Source organism: Silene latifolia, chromosome Y, assembly GCF_048544455.1.
Source record: "Silene latifolia isolate original U9 population chromosome Y, ASM4854445v1, whole genome shotgun sequence".
Lineage (NCBI taxonomy): Eukaryota > Viridiplantae > Streptophyta > Magnoliopsida > Caryophyllales > Caryophyllaceae > Silene > Silene latifolia.
In genome coordinates this window covers 59405783-59429869 of record NC_133538.1, presented here as the reverse complement: position 1 = coordinate 59429869, position 24087 = coordinate 59405783, and positions in this window count along the sequence as shown.

Sequence of the window (24087 nt, the reverse complement as noted above, 5' to 3'; positions counted from 1 at the left end):
TTTTTGCAACGGCTCTCTAATGTTTGTTTTGGACGTTCCTAGGTAATAGGCCTCGTGCCCTATTTACTTGGAGGTAGTTCCTTGACTCCAACAACTGCCTGCCATTACCTTTGCTTAGTCAACTTCTCCATACCCTTCGTAGATTTTGTTGAATAGGTCTTCCATAAAAGTAGATACCGTTGCTCTAAGTTTTAGTTATGCTTTGGTTGTTGCCTGACTTGTTCTAGTAGTGCCCAATACACGGCTGATAAGTTATTCCTTCAAGTCTGGCGTGAATAGATGGTCTGACTTGTCCTTCCCTCCTGGTTGGCACCTGCCTGGGCATAAGATGCTTTGTATTAAGTTGCTTCCATTCAGGCTAGGCTTGGTATTTCTTTCCCCGACTTTTGTATGATCAGGCAGGACAATTCGTGGCCCAGCAATATGTTTGATGAAATGCTTGATTGACAACCTAGCATGATTCTCCTATCCTTTCAACAAGACTTGTAAGATATAAACTCACTCAAGGCTTATTAGACCATGTATATAGTTGAACAGAAAGAACTTAGTCGACTTCTGGGTGTTGTAAAGTCTAGACCGACTCGGCTCCAAGACCCAAAACTTCCTTAGAATTGTAAAATATAAACTAACTCAATTCCACAAATAATAATTGCTTGCATTATTTGGTTCATTAATGCTATCTTACAATGATTATCCTATGATCCCATGACACCCTAGCATCTTTAATCAATTGTTTACCCTTCCATTTCTATTTACTTGCCTTGTTCTTTGATTGTTTACATTTCCTTGTTATAGTTTAGCATACAACTCCAACCCCCAATATTTGTGACATTAGCATAAATTAAGATAGATAGACTTAGAACCCAAAGCACACCATCCCATGGATCGACCTCGACTTAACCACTATCTAGTTGTTTGTTGAGAATATAAATGTTTTTGATTGAGTGAACAACGACTCGCTCACCATTATTGATGTTCCTGACATCATTCCCGAAGACGAGGTCAGTGAAGTTTCTGCCCCTGTAGAAATTCAGGCTATTATGGACAAGGTGTTAGCTTTATTCCTGTAAGGCCGTTATCTGCTTCATTTCCTGAGGCCAATCAACTTAACCCTTCCTTTGAACACTATTTGAATGGTGGAGGTTTGCTTCCCAGTGATGCTGAGGTTTGGGTTCCAGAGAGTGGTCTAGTCAGGGCTAATTGGTGCAGTCCTGGCTGGTTTTGTATTTTTGAATGGGCGTTCAAGGGGGTTTGCAAGCTTCCTTTTACTCCATTCATGATTTGACATTATGAGGGCTATCAAGGTCGCTCATTTTCAACTCATGCCTATGATTTGGAAAATTGTTCAATCCATTGAACATTTGTGAGCCAAACACAGTTTGGTGATTACTGTTGAAGATTTCAAGAACGTCTATCACCTGAAGAGTAATACTACCGGGCGTTTCAATTTTCGCGTCAGGGCGAAGATGGCTCACTTGAGAACAAATTTTAACTCAAGCGTTGATAAGGGTTGGGCCACAACCTACATGTTTATTAGGGCAGATTCTATTGCCGCTGATCTGGACTATCTGAGTTATCTGGCTATGGAGGGTGGTAAGTATTTCCCTGTATACAATTTAGAGTATAACAGTATGTAAATCAATTTTTAATATAAACTTACTTGTATTGTGCCATAGTGGTTGACTGGGCTTGTGATCCTGATGCTGAGGGGTCGGCTGATGGTATCGCAGCCTTTATGACCCTGTCAGAGGAAGAAAGGACCTGGCCTGCTTGTCTTGGCCAAGAGCCCTTGGCTCATTTTAAGAAGGCTAAATTGAGCACCTACAAAGCTGCTAATAGTGCTAAGGCTTCAAGGGCCTCAACATCAGGAAGTAAATTTTGTTTTCCTGCGTTGATATTTATGCCTGAGCATATGTTAGTATTGCTGATATAGGATTTTGTCGTGTAGCTACCAGGGTTTCCATAAGGATTGCTAGCTTTAGCCTGTCTGTAGTGAAGGCAGGAATTTCCCAGATTATAGGGGAGAAGTCTCGGAGCAGTGAGACTACATAGAGTGAAAGTATGCTTTAAATTCAGGTTCCTACTCACCAGGCTCAACTGGTGTCTCCTCCACAGGTCAAGGATGATCCTGACGAGTTTAGACAGGCTAACAAAGGAAAAAGGCAGGATGAGGTTTTTGAGGGAGTTGGAGCTGTTGGTGAAGGTGTGAGCGAGGTCCGAGAGCTCAGGGCTAGGCTTGGTGATGTACAGTTCGCCAAAGAACAGATCCAGGCTCATTCCTTCTTGGTTGATAATCCTTACTCTATGTATCAGGCTGAGGAATCGTCTGTTATGTATCATTCCAGAGACTGTGCTGCCAACTTTGTTGCTATGATGAAGGGGGTATGATTCTTTTTCCTTAGTTTTATTTTGCTTACTCATTTTTGGTTCTTGCTTACCTACTCGTGATTTCTTTGCAAAATGTAAATGATATGCTGAGGGGTGCCTGTGAACTAAAGTCCTCAAATGCCAAGAGTAATGTCTTAGACTGGGAGGTGCAGTGTTTGAAGAAGGATGTTGAAGCCTTAAAGACTGACTTGGAGGCGCTGAAAGAAGAAAATGAGGCTCTGAAGAAGGAGAATGAGGTGGGCAAGGCAAAACTGGTTGTTGAAACATCCAAGCTGGGACCTGCGCAGAATGCAGTGAAATCCGTCCAGGCGAAGTTTGCTACTGTCCATGATGAACATAAAGCTGAAAATAGGGCTATGCGGGATCTTCTGAAAGTAAATGAGGAGCTGGCTGTTGAGAGGGACACGGTGCAGAGCAGGTATAAGGATGTTGGCTTGTACTTATTTGGCAATGTCGAGTTGATGCTATGAAGGAGCCTGTTGAGGTCAAGCCATACTGGAATCCTGAGCAAGAGATGGCTGATCTTAATACTGCCTACCCTAATCTTCATAAACTGCATGCTAATGATGAGGTCGACTCTCCCCTAACTAAAGATAGAAGTGATGAGGCTGATGAGGATGAGGATGACGAGGAGGAAGAGGCTGCTGATGAAGGTATAGGTTCTGCTACTGCCTCCAAGGTAGGTTTATAATTTTTCATAGGATAAGTTTTTGGCCTATCCAGAGGGGGATGTTCCCTAGACTAAACTTTGAAATTATTATAGCCGGTTTTTGGCCCATCCAGGGGGGGGGGGAGGGGGATGTTCCCTGGAAAAACTTTGCTTTTGATCTTCCCTTGTTAAGAATACAATTTGAAGTAACTTTTTGACTTTATCTGCGTGCCTGATTTGAAAAGTTTTTTTTTTGTACCTCTTAAGATAATGCCTGTCAGGAGGGCTTATGGCTCTCAGTCCATTCAGAGACTTATGGCCCTCAGCCTGTCTTGAGGGCTTTATGAGTAGGTGGGATAGTTGCCTGTCAGAAGGGCTTATGTGTAACACCCCCATACCCCAAGGTGCCTTAACAAGGACTACCTCAGTGTATAAAGGTGCTACCATCTCGGTTTCCCGAGGTAGTAGATCAAATAAACAATCTTAGAACGTATATTAAGTGGCTTTATACTTTACATCGTAGATTAGCGTGATGAAGATACAACATAGACAACAATAAGAACTACTAAACGTGAGTGACGGCGACATCTACTTCGGTAGCGTGATGACTCGATTCCCTTCCTTGACCCACGAGCATCAAGACTAGTTGTACCTACTAAACCAATTGCTCACCATCCTCGAATGAATCACCACAGTTTTGAAAACACAAAACGGGGTCAGTTCACTGAACAATCAAGATAAGACAAAATAAGATAAAGATAAACAACTGTTCACAATCCACCTCCAACTCCCAACACATCTCGTAACTGACTACACACTAAAGTGTGTAGCCCTTCCAGTGGGGGACCGCAGCCTTGCCAACCTAATCCCCCGCTCATCAACGAGCGATAACCCTGTTCATTAATGTGCACATCCCCTCCTGTGGCGGGTTCCACAGAGGGCGCAACTAGGGCGTGAAGCCATTCCCGCAAGTGACTCCACTCAGCCAAGGACGCACTTCGCGAACATCATCAATCGTCTCAACACCAACACCGACTCCAATCTAATAAGAGCAATTAATCACAATATCAATCGTACAAACAATCACAACACATATCTTAAATCAATTAAACAGTAAACCTAGTAGGGAAACCCTAACTTATCGCTAATCCACGAAAGTGCATCCGTCAACTAGCCAGGCAAGACTCCGAGGCGAACCCTACAATTAGTAACTGTATCCTTTTACTGGAATTTCCCAAAAATCTACTGAAAGGCAACGACAAAACAACGACTTACCTTGCGACGCGGACCGAAGTTGGCAATGATGACATATCGACTCGAAGACCCCAAGCATGAATCATTCTCCGTTCTTGGGTTAGTGTCTAGCCTAGATGAGAGAGCCTAGATGAGAGAGTGTAGAGAGGTGGGTGATAGGTTGGAGAGAGAGAGAGAGATATTAGGGTTAGAAAGATAAGGGAACCCTCGAAAATGAATTAAGGTTTACGACCTCGCGTTTTATAATAACGCGTTAACAAACGTTGTACTCGGTCGAGTATCTTCATACTCGGCTTAGCAAGCCATACTCGGTCGAGTATTACCACTACTCAGCGTAGTATCCTCTACTAGGTAGAGTAATTAGATACACAGGTCTCCTATTTTCTCTCATATCCATTGTTACGGGCCTCTTCGGTCAAAAGGTCGGTCAAAAGGTCCTTAAACAGGGCGGGTATTACAGACTTCCCCCCTTAAAAGTAACTTCGTCCCCAAAGTTCATCCCATAATTCCCAAATAAAACAGAAAAACACACCTAAGGAAAGACCTCTCGCTTCACGAGAATGAGCACTAACAAAAGTTTAAGACACGTATGATATTAGGTTTCAACATCCTTGACATAGCTTCGACTATACCGTTACGGTATACAACTACCAAGTTAATTACGCAGCAAAGTTAAATTCAAAGGTACATATCACATAAGTTCGTGACGACTAAGAACTTGAAAGTTATAAATAAAATGAAGCATAGAACTTGTTAGAACTTTTACCAAGATGAAGCATAGAACTTGTTAGAACTTTTACCGCGATGTTATCTACCACTCCAGAAAGGAACTTCGTCCCCGAAGTTCATTCTACCCATCCCCCAAACTTATAACTACGCAAGAAAACAACAATCATGGAACATATATCATGATACAAGACATGTACGACACGCCCATAATGTATGAAAACAACCGCCCGATTCATGCAATTTAAAGAGACAAGACATGCAACATAAACCAAGAGATGCTAATAATACGTATATAGACCATGATGATACCATTGCCTTTTGGTAACCATTGGTTACCGTCAACACTCACATTCCAGGTCTTATATTACTATTACCGTGTCACAGTTTCGATCATATATCGTTATCATATAAACAAGGTGCATAACATGAAGGCTTAACACGACGCTAAGGTATTAAAGCATGCATGTATCGGAAAAATAGCTACCTATATGGTTCTATAACAAAATCAAACAATGAAGAATGCAATAATCGGAAACTCGGTCGAGTATCAAGAAGTACTCGGTCGAGTACGCAATACTCGGCCGAGTATTGGCATGCTCGGCCGAATATTCCAGGGCAAAAAACGATTTTCGGCATCTTATATACACAACACCAATGCTTAATCATGAAAATAGCTAAAATGACTGTAATACCCAGTAATTTAATAATATTTATAAAAGTGAATAATGCAATTTAAATAATTCATTAATGACATTAATAATAGTAATTGCCAATAAGACGATAATTAAATAATAAAGTAAGTAAGCAAGTCGGGAAAAGTCATTGGGCCGTGTGATACGATTTGGAGGACCGGTTTTATTGACCTAATAAGTGATCGGGATTTAATAATAAAGAATAAGAATAATATTAGTAATTTCTACAATAATTAGAATAAGGCAATGATTTCCGAACTGGCCTCAAATACTCTCTAAACCAAGACTCTATATACCATGATATCTGAAAAATAAATCACAAAGAAAGAAGAAGGAGATTTAAGAGACGGAAGAGACGGAAGAGCAAATAAGCGATAAAAGGTAAGATCGTCATAATTTATGTTTATATCGTCTTAATAATTTAAGATAACATTTATTCGTCGTATGGACCACCGTAGGCAGCGTTGTTGACCATTAGTAGTTGCCCTTGATTGTAGTGACTCCAGTAGGACCAACCGTGGCCTTTGTCGACCATCGTAGGTGGCAGTTTTGGCGTCTTAAAGGGGTAGTGCCGTGAGCTTTAAGACGGATAGCGTAGCTTGTGTAGTTGTCGTATGAACACGGGAATTAAGTGGTTGGTTTTGTCGGCTATGAGCGGTCCTAATGGTGGTGTCTGAGTAGTGAGTCGTGGTGGTTGGTACGGTGGCTGTCGTGGGGGTGGTTGTTACGGCTTGTGTCATTTATATGGGTCATGTGTCACGTATGGTTGCTCGTGGGAGGTCATAGGGAGTCGTGGCAGGTGGACGGACCACTGTTGGTCAAGGGAAACTACGGTGGCGGCCCTGGTTGTTGTGAGGTGGTGTAAGGTGGTGTATGGGGTTGGAGTTTAGTTGTGTCGGGTTTTGTGGGGCTGTTTAGGGCGTGTTATTTAGGGTTGTAGGAGGTGGCTACTGGTGCTTGGGTTGCGTCGTGGTGTAGGGTAGTGGTTGCTAGGATTGGGTGGTGTTGGAGGTGGTTGATGGTGTTGGGTTTGGTGGTTCAAAGGTGGTGTGTAAACGGGTGTAAAATCGTGTATATGGGGGTGATGATGAGTGTTGTTTTGTGTCGGTTTTAATTGGGTGACTCAGGTTTTGTTACGATCGGGTTTTAATATCGTAATCGTTTAATAATAAAATAACAAAAAATAATAGAATGTAATAATTAACAATTAATGAAGAAGTTACAATATGTGTGTTTGGTGACGGTTTATGAAGGAAGTATAATTGGATTCGGTTGCTTGATTATTGGATTGCTTTAAGCTGCTTAATTGGATTTGCTTGCCATGTAGGTTAACTACTCAACTATACTATATTGGTAATTGGTGAATTGGTGAAAGATGGATTATTGTTGTAATTGTTGTCCTGAGCATATCGTCGCAATTATTGTCTTGAGCATATTGATATCATTGTTGTCTTATGATCATGCTATTATCTTGTTGGTTGGTTCTCTATTGTTGGTTGGCTTTGTGAAAGAGGATTGGTAATTCTATGAGATTCATTGGTCGGTCAGGCATGGGATTGCGCCGTGGTTCTGTACGGTTATGGTCGGTTAGGCACGGGGATGTGCAAGGGTTGTGGTCCTGTACGATTTTAGGTACGCTAGGCACGGTGTTGTTGGGAGTGGCCGTGGACCTGAGCAGTACACTGTGTGGTGTCGTGTGTGGCGTGTTCGGTTGATGCGTGTGATGGGTTCCACGGTTGAGCCATGTGCGTGTCTGTGACGGTGTCGGATTGAGCCTTTTATCGTATCGTATTGTTATTGTTGTTTAGTTTTCCTACTCAACCTCGTGGTTGACTGTGTATTCGTGAACACTTGTGATGAACCATAAATGGGGAGCAGATATTGCAGGTCTTAAAGATTAGCTGACTTAAGGAGCTTATAGGAATGTGTGAGGATTGGCCAGTCTACCTAGAAGTCTAGATCACTTAGATTGTCTAAACACTATTTTATTTCCGCTGCGAGTTGTATCTTATTTTACATTGAGTTTAGTTTAAGTTAATTGTAATAACTATGTAATCGCTAAATTTTATTTTAAAGTACTTTGGTTTGTCGAACTTTGTTATTCACTACCTCGGGAAACCGAGATTGTAATAGTCCTATTTATCTAGGAATGTATAGCTAAAGGCTCTTAAATAAATAGGGGTGTTGCAATGACCAACATCAACTCAAAGTTCCTGAGCCAAACGACTCAAAAGCGGTACGGGAAAAAAAGTAGTGGCCTTATGGCCAATTACATCATCCAAAGCAAAAGAGTATGATAAAGGTGCAACAAGTATCCAACGAAAAATCGAGAGACGAGTCTAGAAAACAAGCAAAAATAAAATATACGCACCCTCCTCCATCTCCTCACCACCTCCAGTGCCAGATGTACCGGCTACAGATGCTCCTGCTCCCTGAAAAGCCCCAGCTGAGTAGCCTCCACCGCCGGTCCATCTACCTACCTCATCCAACTGGTTGCCGTGGTTGGCTCCCCACGGTCCCGTGAGGCAGCCAAACTCGATCTCCTCTACTGGTCTCCAAAAGTTGGGATCAACTCCGTAACTAATGGAAGACTTTAGTGTCAACCCCAGGTCCTCTCCACCAAACGGGATGCGCCAACTCTGTCCCTATACCCTGGTTGTAGTCCATCTCGTGCATGTTCCGGAGCACCAAGGTAGTGGATATCCGCTCAGTCAGGTCACTAACCTCCATCTTAGGGTCATGGATGGTGGGGTATGGCGAGTACTGTTATGGGTAAAATCTCGGTGTAGAGAAACAAGGCTCAGTCTCAGCCTCGGCCACCCTAGATGCTCTCCCTCTACGGCGCTCACGGGGTGGAGGAGCGATAGGCTCCTTCTCCGTCACGGTGACAAGCTTAGGTAAGTCTAGGAGGATGGTGGGGTCAATCAAGTAAAAATGAGACTCAGGTTCCGGTTCCTCACTTTTTGGGTCATCCTATGCCAGATGGTAAACCACGGGTAGGTGCTCGGGATCGGGGAGCACCATCCACATGGATCCCCTCACTCTCCATGCATATGACCCATCCTCCAACTTCCTAAGCCACATGTTATGACACCAGTACTTCGCATCCATCGTAGGGACGGACTCAAACGACCCAATACCTGACGAAGCTGGAGCCACAAATTTAGTCAACCTCTGAGCCAAGCGGGTCACTATAGCCCCACAAGAAAGATGAAGGCTCGGAGACCGTGCCATGAGGTCCAAACTAGAGCATACGACCCCGGGAGCACTATAGTAAAAGGGAATCCCTTGGCGAAGGTTAAGATAAGACATCAGTACCATGACCTCGTGAGAGTTCCGCTTACTCACATCCTCTCTCCCAAACAGAACGCAAGTCAATATCCTGAGGAACATAAGGAGTGACACATGCTGAACTTCGTTCATCAATATGGCAATCGCACTAGGAACGGGTCGGTCGGTCAGGTAAGGTAGGTAGTAGGGTGCCTTGCTGTTCTTCGCCATATCACTAATGTACCCCTCTTTCTCTGTCTCTAGGCCAAGGTGGCCGGCAAACTCATCATGGGTTAGGCTATGATCCTCGTTCATGAGTTGAAATGAAACGGTTTTCCCCTTAACATCATACACAAAGGATCTCATGAACTCCAAGGTTAGATATGGATAGGACTTCTTGCGTAGGTGGTATAGTCCCTCCATTCCCAAAATCTCGAAAATGTGCACGATATCCCCTTTAACCCCCAAGGTCTCCAAGATGTCCGGGTATACACAACGAGTTGGCCTCATAGGCCGACTCATCAAGGCCACAAAAGCAGCCCGCTGCTTAAAATCAGAGAAGATTAGCGATGGATAGACCTCCACCGGAGGAACAACGGGTTCTTGGCTTGATTGACCCGTTTCCAAGTGAACATTGGCGCGAGTCCACTGCTTTGTTGGGGCTTTTGCTTTCGGCATGCTGCAAAAGATGAATTCAACAAGGATTTTTCCAAAAATTCGCCATAGTAAGGACTGTTTTTCGAATTATACACTTTTAAGATGATGTTTTAAGACGTATTTTTCTCACAAATTACATGCCATACTAACCAAGAAAAGCATAACTATCAGCAAATCACTCCCAAGGAACATGCTAAGGCAACCTAGCTGACCAAAAGTCGAAACATGAAGCAAACCCTAGAAAAATTTGTAGCGTAAGATGGATGATTTCAAGCATAAAACCGTTTAAGAAAATACATAGGCGGTGTTTTGAAGCAATTAGGACCCAAAATATCAAAGTAAAAGCATAAAAACTTGTATAAGAAGAGTTAACGGCTAGAAATTTTAGGGCAAATTTTTGTTGGAGCTTGTGTCCTCCACAAATTAGTGTGATAACATTAACAAATCTCTTAAAGGTTCACAAGGGTATACTTCGTATTTTAATCAGTTGATTAACGATTACCTAATAACGGTTGGCTTACTAGAAAGTTTGACGTTATTATCATACAGACGGCGGTGATCAACGGGTCCCTAAAGGTCACACCTATAGGATGTGTTTGAGAGATGTGGTTATAGAAATATAATCACATTGATGCCTTATATGACTAAACAGTTAGTCATTGTGTTGATGAGACAATTATTTAATGAAAATTAAATAATATTAGTTGAGACGAATTAACTGTCAATTCGTAAATTGAATATAATAAGTTATATTTAATTAAATGTATGTAATGTTAGCTTGGACAAATTAATCTGTTAATTCGTAATTAAATGTAATCGGTTATATTTAATATCAACAAGATAAATGTGTCATAGTGGTAATAGTGAGGGTACTCAAACCAAGAGGTCATGGGTTCGATCCTCTCTAGATGACAATTTAACACATTGTATACATTTTTGGAAAAACCGAAAAAAGAGAAATGGATCTCTCTTATTTCGGTTAGCATTGGGCCGAAAATTAGGAGGGTAAAAATATCTCCCCATTCACTCCTCTTTTTCGGTTAGAATAAGAGGAAGAGGGAGCTCATTGTTCTACCCTAATAATCCTAACCTAATTTTTCACTGCTTCTTGCCTCCTCTCGTCAGAAAAAACACAAAAATAACCTAAAATTTTTCAGAAAATTTAGGAATCGATTCTAGCAAAATCAAAGGGCTTTTCTCGGAGCATCTTGGGTGCAACTGATAGGAGAATATCATTGCGATATTGTTCATAGGCCGAATTAGCTAGGACCGAAGGTTATTTCGTCATCTCTTTACCCTTTTTGTTTATGCAATTTATTTTATGACATGCTTTCATCGTGATTAATTCGTTATAGTCCTTATATTTAAAGGGATGCATACAGATAAATCCCACAAGTGGTATCAGAGCCAAGGCCACGAATTTTAATTTTGATGATTTTCATAAAATTGTTTGTAAACAATAATTAGGGTTTGCGAAAAAAAAAAGGTAATCGGCTAGATTTTTTTTTTTGAGCCGTAGAATTTTGTTTTTCGTTTCCGTTACTGTTCACGGATGAACAGTACTTATAAAAAAAAATTCTGTTTTTTCCTTTCGGTTTCTCTTGAAAAACCGATTAAAGTTTTTTACGGTTGTTTTTGTTTATGCCGATTTGAAAAGCATCCGAGAAAAATTTTTTTTTTTCCTGTTACTGTTCACGTGTTTACTGTTCACAGTGGCCAGAACAAAAAAAAAAAAAATTTTGTTTTGTTATGGTTTTTACAGAAAAACCGCAAGAAGAAAGAAATAAAAACGGGTTGTTTTTGTTGTTTTGTCTATCCAGCTGAGAGAAAAGTAAAAAAAAAAAATTTTGGATTCTGTTACTGTTCACGTGCTGGACAGGTTTAAAAAAAAATTTGTTTTTTTTTTCGGTTTTAGCTGTAAAATCGAGAAAAGTTTTCTTTGGGTTGTTTCGGTTTTTACCGAGATATATTTTAAAGAAAAATTTTTTTGGGTTTGTTGTGGCCAATTAATTATTGTGAAGCGGTTCATAATTCATGGATACCTAATCATTTTAAAGCAGTTTAAAATTTTGACGGATTAAATTCATATTACAAGTTTAATATGAATAAAGATTTAAATTAATGTGATTAATTGAGGAATTGTCACTTAATTTGATAATTTAAATGGGTGGTTTGGATAAAATTAATCTACATAATTAAAGAATTATGTCTTGCATGTTTAATTTTTTTTTAATTGATGCATTTTATTTAGTTGAATGAATCGTTTGAATGGTTTAATTTACGTATTTTTGCAATCGGTTGTAATTTGTAATACTTAGTGTGGCCTTAGTCAAATTATGTTTTCGTAATGAAGGAAACATAATTTTTATGTAATTATGAGATCTCGAATCTCCTTTTTTTTATTTCTTTAGTTTTGGGTTTTTGAAATTAGAATGTAATAAATAGGTTTATTATGTAATTTTATTTATTGTAATTTCAAAGAAGACTAAAGATGGAGGTTGGAGCTCACTCTCACTACATGGATCAAGATGGAACATCAAGACAAGCTTCTCGGGTCCAAGGATGGATTCCAAACTTGTATTTATGTTCATTTTGATAGGATAGGCCACACTAGGACTCTATTATTGTTTTTACATTTTACTATTCTTATTGTTTTTCATTCACATGCTAGTTAATGCATCATATTCCGCCTAAACCAAACCACCTAATACTAAAATGCATGAAAATTGATTCACATAGATTGTATGTTAGTTTTCATGGACATACAGATGTCACATACTTATTAAGCCATCACCTTAGTTTATTCATTCACACATGCTAGATATTAGTTCACCTAAAATGAATTAAAATAAAGTTGATGGGAGCTTCCTCTAAAACGGAAATTGAGATTAGTCTTTATAAGGGCAAACAACTATGAATCCCTTCTTCGTCGGTAGGCATAATATGATCCCTTCTACGTTGGGTAAGTAGTTTGTGTTGACTTAGTTTATCTCAACATTATAGTCCGAAGAGTTTCTCGTGATTATAATGGACTAAAGATAGAATTTACAGAAATTTATCGACCAAGAATTCTAAAGGTTGAATTAGCCAAGTGGTGGGCTTATCAATTTACAGAAATTGAGTCTTGGGATCATTTATATAATTCTTGAGGAAGGTCAATTGTATAAATGCATGAGTCTTCGCGTTATAACAGTATTGCATTAGACTTAAAAATCAAATCGATGCATAGGCTTATTATTCAATTTTCTTTTCGCAGTGTAGAACACGTTAATTTTACTGTTACAACAAATGGCTGGAAATAACGAAATTCCAATGCCAAGTGCCACACTTGATCGCGTCCTGGCGAAAGTTTTTATGGACAACATGAATCGTTCACACGCCCGAAAAATGACGGGTCCAACTTTGCGGATCGGGAGGCAAAGACTACGGATGTCGCCATTCCGACGGTAAGCTCGGTACTTAATCGAGCCAATACCGGTAAACCCAGGCCCTAATGCAGGAGTCAACGAGTCACTCGCTTATACTGATTTCGTTATGGAAGCGGGTGCGATAAAGAACGTACTCATCTTTGCAATGGAAACCAATTTGCAGAGACGCTTCATTGCCCAAGGTGCAAACAAGATTTTCACCACACTCACTAACGAATTCTCAAAGGCACCGAGAATCGTTACTTATGAGCATACCTGTCGCTTCTTTGATGCGAAACTCCAAAAGGGCCAACCGGTTAGCCCACACATTCTTAACATGATTGAGAATGTCGAGAAATTGGAGGCACTTAATTGCAAAATCAGTGAGAGCATTGTCATTGACCGAATGCTTCATTCTCTTCATGATGGTTTTGCCCTTTTCAGGGCGAACTACTACATGAATGACTTGAAAAAGAGTCCTCATGAGCTACACTCCCTTCTTGTACAGACCGAGAAGGATATGAAATTGAGTGGGATCATGAAGCAGAATGTTCTCATGATTTCCAATAAAAGTAAAGGTAAGGGCAAGGCTTATGGCAACCTAGCTGTAGGTAAGCCAAAGTTCAAGAAGCCAGGAAACGGTAAGAGTGGGCCTGGTGAGACTAGTGGCTCACAGGGCAAGACAAAGAGCAAGGGCAGTGACATTGAGTGCCACCATTGTCACAAGACTGAACATTGGAGGAGGAACTGTCCCGTGTACCGTGAGGACATAAAAGTAGGCCGCGTCGTTCCTGTTGGTATGTCATCTTATATTCATATGATTGAGATAAACCATGCAAGTTTCGGAACTTGGGTACTTGATACTGGTTGTGGTTCTCATCTGTGTAATTATTTGCAGGACCTAAAGAACATCATGCCTCTCGAAAAGGGTGATGTGGACCTGCGAGTCGGAATTGGAGCACGAGTTGCTGCAGTCTCGAAGGGAACATACGTAATCCAACTTCCTAGTGGTTTTGAGTTATTTTTATAACTGTTACTATGTACCCAGTTTATCTAAGAACATTATTTCAGTTTCCGTACTTGCTAAAGACGGTTTTGCATTTTCAATAAAGGATAATAGCTGTATTTTCTTTTTATGAAATGATTTATGGCAAAGTAGTTTCCATGAATGAAATTTACATCTTAGATCAAACCACGGAAGAATTACACATGAATAATAAGAAATTAAAGATTGGTGACAAAGATCAAACCTATCTATGACATTGTCGAATGGGACACATAAATGAGAAACGCGTAAAGAAACTCGTCGATAATGGGACTATTCCCGCATTCGAATTTTCTACATATGGCCCGTGTGAATCATGTCTCATTGGCAATATGACTCGAATTTCCTTCAAATGTGTTGGAATGCGCGCTAGTGACCTATTAGGACTTATACATACTGATGTTTGCGGACCTATGTCAATTACCGCTAGAGATGGCTATAGATATTTTATCACTTTCACGGACGATTTGATTAGATACGGATATGTCTACTTAATGAAGCATAAAAGTGAGTCCTTTGAGAAATTCAAGGAATACCAGAACAGGGTTAAGAACCAACTGGGTAGAAAGGTTAAAGCACTCCATTCAGATCGGGGTGGCAAATATATTTCAAATGAGTTTGATCAACACCTTAAAGACTGTGGAATCGTACTATAGTTAACTCCACCTAGAACACCTCAATTAAATGGTGTGTCCGAACGGAGAAATCGAACCTTACTGGATATGGTTCGATCCATGATGAGTCACACGGTAGTGCCTGATTCATTATGGGGTTATGCTCTTTTGTCAGCTGCTCTTATACTTAACCGAAGTCCGACTAAAGCTGTCGACAAGACTCCATATGAAATGTGGAGGGGAACGGTCCCTAACTTGTCCTTTATTCGGGTTTGGGGCTGCGAGGCTTATGTCAAGTGGAGACACGGGGATAAGCTCGGCCCGCGATCGGTCAAGACATACTTTATAGGTTATCCAAAAGGAATATTTGATCATTACTTCTATTCGCCTACCGAACATCGAGTTTTTGTTGCGGCTAGTGCGACGTTCTTAGAGAAAGAATTTCTCGAGAACAAGACAAGTAATAGAACCTTCGAGCTGTCGGAGGTTCCAGAACCAACAACCGAGGAATAGATAGAGGAAGTTGTTCCTCCAACTGATGATACGGTTAATATTCCAGAGGAACCTAGGAGGTCGGGTAGAGTCTCTAATCCTCCGGTTAGATACATTGGTATGGTCGAGGAGAATGACGTTTTACTCCTGGAGAGTAATAAACCCGCTACCTATAAAGGTGCCATGACCTGTTCTGACTCAAAGCTATGGCTCGAAGCCATGCATTCCGAGATGGACTCCATGTATGAGAATAACGTATGGAATCTAGTTGATTTACCTAATAAGGTAAAACCTCTACAGTGCAAATGGCTTTACAAAATAAAGAGTTCTGTAGACGCGCAACCAGATACCTATAAGGCACGACTAGTGGCAAAAGGTTTCACTCAAGTGCACGGATTGCATTATGATGAGATTTTTGCACCTGTAGTCATGCTACGTTCCATTCGGACAATCTTAGCGATTGCCGCCTTTCATGACTATGAAATTTGGCAAATGGATGTAAAAACCGCCTTCTTAAACGGTTATTTGGAGGAAGAGTTGTACATGGTGCTACCCGAAGGTTTCATAGATCTTGAACATCCTAAGAAAGTATGCAAGCTTAAGCGTTCCATTTATGGACTTAAGCAAGCTTCTCGGAGTTGAAATCATCGTTTCGACCAGGTGATAAAAGAGTATGGTTTTACTCGATCGGTCTAGGAACCATGCTTATATACCAAGTCGAGTGGGAGTAAGATTGTATTCTTGATATTGTATGTCGATGACATACTCTTGATTGGGAATGACTTTCCTCTCCTATCTTCGGTTAAAAAATGGTTGAAGAACCATTTCCAGATGAAAGATCTGGGTGAGGCACAACGCATTTTGGGAATCCGTATCTACCGAGATAGATAACGATGGACGTTATTACTTAGTCAGGAGTCTTATTTGGATAAGATTCTTGAGAGGTTCAGCATGACCAACTCCAAGAAGGGGAACCTTCCAATGACGTCTGGGATGCAGTTGAGCAAGTCTCAGTCACCCACGACGCTTGAAGGGATTGCGCGCATGAGTCATGTTCCTTATGCATCTGCAATAGGATCAATCATGTATGCCATGATATGCACACGTCCAGACGTGGCATATGCATTGAGTATGACGAGTCGGTACCAAAAGAATCCAGGTGAAACACATTGGATAGCTGTTAAAAATATCCTCAAGTACCTACGGAGGAGTAAGGATAGGGTATTGACTTATGGAGGAGATACTAAGCTATGCGCAATCGGTTATGCAGATGCTAGCTTCCAAACGGATTGAGATGATTAGAAATCTCAGTCTAGATTCGTTGTTACTCTTAATGGTGCTACGGTCAGCTGGAATAGTTCCAAACAGGAAGTTGTAGCAGATTCTACTACTGAGCCATTGAAATATGATAAGCATGGAGGGCATGTTACTTCCATGAGAATTATACGTGTACCTGAGTTATAGTAGTTGATTATGAATTCGATACGTTATTTTTTTCATAAACTATTTATAACTTCATCGTTTTTATAATATTTTGTTTTTCATGTGGATTGTACTGACAACATTGAACGCCACAAAGTGAACTGAATTACATTATATTTGTTTTGGTCCGCAATCGCCAATGTGAGCTGATAACTCCGGCTATTATATTGTGCAGTCGATTGATGGTGGGTTCAACAAGCCATAAGTCAAACGGTTGACTGATCGATCACAGATGCGAGATTATAACGATACCTCGTAGGACAACTTTTTGTGACAACGTAATGGAGTCCTAAATGTTGAAAAACATTCGGTGCCAGGTCGTGGATAGGACATCCATTGTGTTCCTAGAGTCGATTCTTTTGACTATCGAATGTCTCTTGAGATTAAGGCAGTTTTTGGGTGACTTTGGTTTCTTTCTCACGGTCTGCCGTAACAAGAGGCTAAGTAGATTTTTTCTGGGTCATTTCATACTGTGCTTACATCTGCAGGATTCGAGTTGAGGAAAATATCCAACCCTTATCAGGTATAGTTATTTCTCAGGGCCACTCGAGGAGTTGTAACTGAAATGCATGGCCATGCTCGAATGATGATTCGTTTATCAGTTAAGTTACTCTCTAGTCGGGGAAAGCAGTCTTGATGATGATCGCTTGTAAAATACGACCTTTGTGAATACGGATTTGCAAATTGTTTTACATTGAGTGGGAGAAATTTTAGGATATGAGAATTGGTTATCGCACATACACTTGTGAGGACAAGTGGGAGTTTGTTGGAGCTTGTGTCCTCCACAAATTAGTGTGATAACATTAATAAATCTCTTAAAGGTTCACAAGGTTATACTTCGTATTTTAATCAGTTGATTAACGATTACCTAATAACGGTTGGCTTGCTAGAAAGTTTGACGTTATTATCATACAGATGGCGGTGATCAACTGGTCCCTAAAGGTCACACCTATAGGATGTGTTTGAGAGATGGGGTTATAGAAATATAATCACATTGATGCCTTATATGACTAAACAGTTAGTCATTGTGTTGATGAGACAATTATTTAATGAAGATTAAATAATATTAGTTGAGACGAATTAACTGTCAATTCGTAAATTGAATATAATAAGTTATATTTAATTAAATGTATGTAATGTTAGCTTGGACAAATTAATCTGTTAATTCGTAATTAAATGTAATCGGTTATATTTAATATCAACAAGATGAATGTGTCATAGTGGTAATAGTGAGGGTACTCAAACCAAGAGGTCATGGGTTCGATCCTCTCTAGATGACAATTTAACACATTGTATACATTTTTGGAAAAACCGAAAAAAGAGAAATGGATCTCTCTTATTTCGGTTAGCATTGGGCCGAAAATTAGGAGGGTAAAAATATCTCCCCATTCACTCCTCTTTTTCGGTTAGAATAAGAGGAAGAGGGAGCTCATTGTTCTACCCTAATAATCCTAACCTAATTTTTCACTGCTTCTTGCCTCCTCTCATCAGAAAAAACACAAAAATAACCTAAAATTTTTCAGAAAATTTAGGAATCGATTCTAGCAAAATCAAAGGGCTTTTCTCGGAGCATCTTGGGTGCAACTGATAGGAGAATATCATTGCGATATTGTTCATAGGCCGAATTAGCTAGGACCGAAGGTTATTTCGTCATCTCTTTACCCTTTTTGTTTATGCAATTTATTTTATGACATGCTTTCATCATGATTAATTCGTTATAGTCCTTATATTTAAAGGGATGCATACAGATAAATCCCACAATTTTACCATAAATTGAATGCAAAGTTGAGGAAATACATTAAAGAATTTACCTTGATTGGAGGTTTGAACAAGCAAGAACAGATCTAAGAGTAACCACAACTAAGAATCACCCAAGTGCTTTGAGAGAGAAATAAAATTTGAAGAGTTTTAAGTAGAATGAATGGTAATGAGGGGGAAATAAGATAGGAAGTGGAATTATATGGTTTTCGGGATTAACCAAGCTGAACCGTGATAAACGGGTACTCGGTCGAGTATCGGGTTTACTCGGCCTAGTATGGTTTACTCGGTTGAGTATTTGGTCTGCTCGGTCGAGTATTCAGAGATCATTAGCAAGTGTAATCTGCCATTCTGATTACTTGGTCGAGTGCCTTATTACTCGGCCGAGTATGGCCTACTCGGTCCAGTGTCAACCCTACTCGGTCGAGTTCAACAGATCAGTAACGGAATTACAAGATACAAAGAGTATTTCCTGCGAAACCGTAAACATCGTTCGGAGTTCCCTTAATCGTGCTCATCACCGTTAGACCCTATTTCTAGCACAACAAGGCACGTCATAAATCACAAAGTTCATTACGATATTCTTAACCGACATATGTTACTATGCACATAACCGATAGTAAACAATCCATGTCACAATGAATATAAACCATCAATCAAAACTCTATAGCAGGTAGAACACGTCATATATTCCTAAGTCTATTTACGAGCATTCATCCACACGATCGTCAAAAATATACCTACATATACCATAGAGCACATGTTCACATTCCCATACTTCTCATCACGTTACGACGCTACTGTAACACCCCCTCATACCAAGGTGCCTTACCAGGACCACCCTACCATGAAAGTGTGTTACCGTCTCGGTTGGCCGAGGTTAGTACATATCAAAAGCGTCTGAACTGAGCACATTTATTAAAGTACTGTAAAGTATAAAGTTTACAACATCCAAATCCAAATACTGATTCAACAAAATACAACTCCAATGTCTGACAATAAAGGAAATCAAACTAAGCCTCAGACGGTGATGCTATGACTGGTGATGACAACACTCCCATGACTGTCCCCAAGCTCACACTAGCAACACCTGCCAAGCCTGCTCACCATCCCCGAATGGATCACCGCAGATTCCACAAACAACAACGAGGTCAGTATTACTCAATCAATATAAGACAACAAACGAAGTAATCAACTGATCATCGTCCAATCCTAATCTTCCGTTCTCACACTGTAACCGACTATACACCAAAGTGTATAGCCCTGCCAGATTACCCATCGCAACAGGTAATCCTCGCCGCCATTGGGTGACCGCAGCCGATCCCACCTAGTCCAGCTCCTCAACGAGTGACAAATAATCCATGTCCCTTAATGTGCACATCCTCTCCCCTGGCGGGTTCCGCGGAGGGCGAACTAGGGTGTGAAGCCACTCCCGCAAGTGACTCCACCACAATCACAATCACACGATATCACAGCCGTCACAACACCCTCACACCAACATCGTCACGACAATCTCCATACTCCGATGATCAACAGATAACAATAATCACACAACAAACATGTCTTAACATAGAATAGTAACTGAGTAGGGAAACCCTACCTTAGCAATCAACAGTGGAATGAACTCGAACAATCAGAAAGGCTCTTCTACGAAGTCTTCTCCTATACCATAATCATATAACACAATTACACATTGCACAACCCCCATATTCCCAATTCCGTAAATGAACACAGTAACCCCAACGAATACGAATAACATAGAAATAGAACTTACCAACAGTAGAATGAGGAATTATATGCAAGAACTCCGAAGATTAAACACACAACAATGCTATGGGATGATTAGGGAGTGATTAGGGAGAGATTAGGGTTAACGTAGAAATGATGAAGTTGAAATGATGTTTTAAAAACTGAAGCGGGATATAAAAATAATCTTAAACACTCCCTAATCAAACCGTCAAAATAACACTAGCCAGACCGAATACTCGGTCGAGTAAAGTTATACTCGGCCGAGTATCCTCTACTCGGTCGAGTATTCACTATACTCGGCCGAGTATTCATCGGCAGAACCAAAACAACCCACAACAACAACACTACTCGGTCGAGTAGGCTCTACTCGGTCGAGTAGTCACCAAAGAAAATCCGTAGTATTACAGTATTCCCCCCTTAAAAAAGAACTTCGTCCCGAAGTTCACACTCCACTCTAAAACACGGCACAACATTACGCAACAAGACTATACTTACCATATGTAACAACGCCAAAGAACTACACAAGTCACCATAAAATTCTCTACCCCGACTCAAAACAAAACAACAAAACAAGACAACACACGACCGCGACCATCTCCTACCCTCCTAAAAAGACAACGGTTACGTCCCCGTAACCAAACATACCTGATTAAAAAGGGTAGGAAAACGTTCTCGCATAGCTTCCTCGGGTTCCTATGTGGCTTCCTCCACATTATGATTAGACCAAAGGACCTTGAGTAAGACCGTCTCACCATTCCGGGTCTTACGAACCTTGCGATCAAGAACCTCCTTAGGAATCTCGGCGTAGGACAAGGATTCATCAAGCTCGATGTTCTCCATCTCAAGGATATGCGATGGATCGCTCACATACTTCCGAAGTTGAGATACATGAAAAACATTGTGTACCCTGTCCAAAGCTGGTGGTAACGCTAACCTGTAAGCTACCTCGCCTACGCGGTCCAAAATCTCATAAGGACCTATAAACTTTTGGCTTAGCTTACCCTTTTTCCCAAACCTCATAACACCTCGCATAGGTGACACTTTCAAAAGGACCTTGTCACCTACTGCAAACTCAATGTCCCTGCGGTGTAAATCGGCATAGCTCTTCTGACGATCTTGAGCTGCTCTCATCTTTTGCCGAATTAACTGGACTTGCTCAACCATATCTTGTACCAGCTGTGGCCCTAAAACCACTGTCTCATAATTATCATCCCAACAAACTGGACTTCGGCATTTCCGGCCATACAAAGCTTCAAAAGGTGCCATCCCGATGCTCGTATGATAACTGTTATTGTATGAAAACTCGATCAGATTAAGCCTGTCTTCCCAACTGCCCCCGAACTCCATAACACATGCCCTCAACATGTCCTCTAAGATCTTGATGGTCCGTTCCGTCTGACCATCGGTTGCCGGATGAAAGGTTGTACTTATCTTCAAAGTTGTACCCATCAACTCTTGCAGTTCTTGCCAAAACTTGGATATGAACCTCGCATCACGATCAGAACCGATATCTTTAGGTATACCATATAACCGAACCACATGCCTCCTGTAACCCAATGCCAGCTGCATCTTAGACCAAGTATCTTTCATGGCAACGAAATGGGCTGACTTGGTTAACCGATCAACAATCACCCAAATCATGTTGTTACCTTGCTGTGACCTAGGCAACCCCACAATGAAGTCCATGGAGATCGACTCCCACTTCCACTCGGGTACTTCCAAAGACTGTATCTTACCTTGTGGTCTCCTTTGTTCACCCTTGACCCTTTGATAGGTCAAACATCTGGCTACAAACTCAGCTACATCTCTCTTCATGTTTGGCCACCAAAAACTCTTCTTAAGGTCTTTGTAAAGCTTGTCACCACCCGGGTGAACTGAATAGGGAGTGCAATGAGCCTCCGTCAAGATCACTCTTCGCAACTCTGCATCCTCAGGAACACACCATCTCCCATCAAAACGAACACTCCCATCTGTATGGATAGAAAACCTGGAAATCGTTCCACTCTCTACCCTTGACTTCCACTCCTGAATCTTAGGATCAAGCTCTTGCTTACTCTTGATGTTCTCATACAACTCTGGCTCGATCGTCAAATCCTCGATGGCATCTCCCTTTCGTATCATAAAGATCCCCATCCTAGACATCTCATCCCTCAACTTCAGCAAAGATATGGCTGTACATAGTGAATGGACGCTCTTTCTACTCAGTGCATCTGCAACAACATTAGCCTTACCCTCGTGATAGATGATCTCTATATCATAATCTCCGATCAGCTCCATCCACCGTCTCTGTCGCATGTTAAGCTCCTTCTGAGTGTAGATATATTTTAGACTCTTATGATCAAAGAACACCTTAAAAGTTGCTCCATAAAGGTAGTGCCTCCAAATCTTAAGAGCGAAAACAATCGCACCTACCCAGGTCATGAGTAGGGTAGTTCTCCTCATATTGCTTCAGTTGCCTCGAAGCATAAGCTATGACTTTCCCTTCCTGCATCAAAACAAAACCAAGACCATTCTTTGAAGCATCGGTATATACCTCAAAGTTCTCACATCCCTCTGGCAAGGCTAGGATAGGGGCTGTGGTCAAGCGTTCCTTTAAGGTCTGAAACGCCATCTCACAACTCTCATCCCAAACAAATCTGACTTCCTTCCTCATCAAAGATGTCATAGGCCGCGCTATGGTAGAGAAATATTTCACGAATCTCCTGTAGTAGCGAGCAAGGCCTAAGAAACTCCGAATCTCAGCAACATTCTTCGGCGATTCCCACTTGGTTACGGCCTCAATCTTAGTAGGATCCACAGAGACCCCCTTCTTAGATATCACATGGCCTAGAAAATCCACTTCCTCTAACCAGAACTCGCACTTAGATAGCTTGGCATATAGTTGATTCTCTCTCAATGTCTGCAAGACTATCCTCAAATGCTCCTCATGCTCTTCCTTAGTCTTAGAATAGACTAAGATGTCGTCAATGAAAACAACCACAAACCTGTCCAAAAACGGTGTAAAGATCTGATTCATCAAATCCATGAAAGCTGTTGGTGCATTGGTCAACCCAAAAGGCATCACCACGTACTCGTAATGACCATATCGAGATCGAAACGCTGTCTTAAGAATATCCTCATCTGCTATCCTCAGCTGGTGATATCCCGACCTTAGATCAATCTTGGAAAACACACCTGTTCCACATAGCTGATCAAACAAATCATCAATCCTCGGCAACAGATACTTGTTCTTCACTGTGACACGATTGAGCTCTCTGTAATCAATGGACAGTCTCATACTCCCATCTTTCTTCTTTACAAAAAAAACTGGAGCTCCCCATGGTGACACACTAGGCCTGATGTAACCCTTGCCAAGCAACTCATATATCTGCTTTTTCAACTCTGCCAACTCTTTAGGTGCCATACGGTAAGGTACTTTAGATATAGGACCCGTTCCCGGCTTAAGCTCCACGCTGAAATCAACATCCCTCTTGGGAGGCAAACTCGGTATCTCCTCAGGAAAAACATCTTCGAACTCTCTCACCACAGATATCTCAGAAGCTGTCGGCAGCTCTACTCGAAGGTCTCTCACATGACAGAGAATCAAGGGACACTTCTTCCTCAAACATGACTTTAAAGTCATCACAGCTATAAACCTACCCTTAGGCTTTACCACAAACCCTCTATAGGACACCCTAACACCCTTGGGACCCTTTAAGGACACCCTCTTTTGCCGACAATCTATCCTGGCATCATACTTACCCAGCCAATCCATCCCGACAATCACCTCGAACCCACCCATAGGAAACTCTAACAGGTCTACTTGTAAATCTACCCCTCCAACTACCATGGATACTCCTTTATTCAACTTGAGACACGACATAGACTCCCCCGAAGGTATGAACACATCATCTTTTACAAC